Source organism: Peromyscus leucopus, chromosome 23 (genome assembly GCF_004664715.2).
Source record: "Peromyscus leucopus breed LL Stock chromosome 23, UCI_PerLeu_2.1, whole genome shotgun sequence".
NCBI classification, from domain to species: Eukaryota; Metazoa; Chordata; class Mammalia; order Rodentia; family Cricetidae; genus Peromyscus; species Peromyscus leucopus.
The window spans coordinates 24,679,731-24,682,563 of NC_051082.1; positions in this window are offsets into that span (position 1 = coordinate 24,679,731).

The window sequence follows — 2,833 nt, forward strand, 5'->3', positions numbered from 1 at the left end:
ACTCTGACAAAAGCAACTTGAGAGAGAAAGAGTTTACTTGGCTCATAATTCCAGGTTACCATCCATCATTGCACGAAGTCACAGCAGCAGGAACTTGACGGAGTTGGTCCTTTCACATCCATAATCAGAAACAGAAAGCAATGGATGCATGCATGGTAGTCCTCAGCCTCTGTCTCCGCTTTTATTCTGAGGTTCAAATCCCCCTATAGGGAATTGTGCCACCCACAGTGGGCTGTGTCTCCCCTCACAGACACATCCACAGGCTAACCCAATCTAGACAATACCTCCCTGAGAAGTTCTTCCCACGAGAATCTATCTTGTGTCAAGTTGACAACTGAAGCTAACCATCATGTTTGCCATCTCTACAAGTTGTGTATATGAGAGTGTGTGTCTGTGTTCTTATCTACACACACATACACACACACACACACACATACACACACACACACACACAGAGAGAGAGAGAGAGAGAGAGAGAGAGAGAGAGAGAGAGAGAGAGAGAGAGAGAGAGAGAGATTATTTTTCTGCTTTTTGTTATTGATTGAAGAGATACTTTGCATTCTCTGGAAAGTTATTTAAACAGAATTTCATACAGTACGTACTTTGTTGCTGTTGTTGCTTGGGTGGTCAGTTGGCTGATCAGTTGGTTGTTGGTTTGCTTGTGTTTTTGAGACAGGGTCTCATTATGTGTCATTGGCTGGCTTGTAGCTCACTCTGTAGACCATGTTGGCCTTGAACTCTCAAGAGATTCATCTTTCTCTGCCTCCTGAGTGCTGGAACTAAAGGCATGTGCCACCGCACCCAGCTTAGCATGTGTTCATTCTCCTCCATCACTTTTCACTCAGTAGAGAGATTTTGAGATCCACCTTTATTGTGTAAGTCAGTCAATTCATTTTAATAGACACTTTTAAAGAGCACAAGATATGATTCTTTGGAAGATCGATTTTCAGGTACTTTTATAGGTGGTATTTTCAGTGTCCTAGCTAAATGCTTTTTGGTTAGCCCATGTTCACCATGAATTTCTTAGGTTTTCTTTTAGATGTTTTATAGATTTGGGCTTGACAATGGTTGCAAGATCCATTTAGATATATTTTCTATATTATATATAATACATATTATATATAGAGAGATATAGATAGATGGATGGATAGATAGATAGATAGATAGATAGATAAATAGATAGATAGATAGATAGATATAGAGAGAACATTAATGTGTGTGTATGCCATATGTTCAGGTGCACTGCATGTGGAGGCCAAAAGGCAGCATCAGATCCCCTGGAGCTGGAGTTATAGACATCTGTGAGCTGCCATATGGGTGTTGAGAACTGAGCCTGAGTCCTCTGCAAGAACAGTGCTCATTCATAACTACTGAGCCCTCTCTCCAACCCTTCCAGGATTATTTTTGATAAGTGTCATCTCTCCACTGCTTCCTTAATCTAACTATTTTACATTAATTCCCCATATCTTAATTACTGTAACTTTAAGTTTTTAAATAAAATAATGTTAGTCCTCTAGTTCTGTTTCTCCTTTTCAGAATGATTTGGCAATTCTAGCTACTTTGAATTTCCATGTGAATTTCATAATGAGTCAGTTTCTAAGGAAAAAATCACAGCGATTCAATTAGGATTGTATTGAATGTATAGATCAATTTAGAAAGAGTTGACAGCTTAATTATGTCTAGTTGTGTGACATGCGAACACAGTGTATTTCTTCATTTATTTAAGTCTTTACTTCATCTCAGTTTTTTTGCCTTTCATATACAGATCTTTCCTTTGTCATATTTTGTCATATTTCCTTTAAGTAGTTCACATATTTTATAGTTGCTAAAAGGTTTTATAAAATTTAAGTTTCTGGGGCTGAAGAGATGGATCAGCCTGGGTTGAGCGAATACTACTCTTTCAGGAGACCTGAGTTTGAATCTCAGCACCCACACCAGGCTACCCCCAACCACTTGTAAGTTCTGATGCCATCTTCTGGCCTTTATAGGCACTGCTTTCACAGGAGCACACACACACACACACACACACACACACACACACACTTAAAATAAGGTTTTAAAATTTAAGTTTCTATTATTCCTTTACAGTGTATAACATCATAAACAATTTTTAGATGTTGGTCTTATGTCCCACAGCCATGCCAAACTCATTTGCTAACTGTTAGGTTTGGGGAATATTTAACCCTATTTTCTGTATTAGCAATCATGCCATCTGTAATAGTGTAATGTATATTATGTCAGTACATTCCCATGTGCTGCTCAAGCTTACTGAGAAGCTGGCCCTGTAAGCAGGGTTGTGCCCAACCCTTCATTTCAGACTCAGGCATGTTTATCTCAAAGTGTCCTCCAAGGCCCCATGTCTGGTATCTAGCTGCCCCCCACCCCACACAAAATAACTGTGTGACAGTTCCCCAGCTGACTGTCTCAGCCTTCCCAGTCATTTCTGCTGAAAGTATTATCACAGTATTTGATGATGCCATCTCAATATGTTGCTATTTGTTCTTTAACTTGGATGCTTCACGCTAAGGGACACTGTTTGGGACTCTCTTGATTGGGAACTCTGGTTGACTGCTTTAAAGGGGCTTTCCCAGTTGGTTAAGGTTGTCAGATCTCTTGGATCTGGAATTACAGATGGCTGTGAGCTGCCAGGTGTAGATGCTGGTGCACAGGTGACTTAGCAGTGGCTTTGAGTAAAATGACACCCCGCCCCCCAAAAAAAACAATTAACTGGTGTGAACCACCTGATCTGGATGCTGGGAACCAAATTCCAGTATTCCAAAAGAGCAGCAATAGTCCCTCAAGGAGGGATGAGGCCTCATGTCTCCTCCCCCAT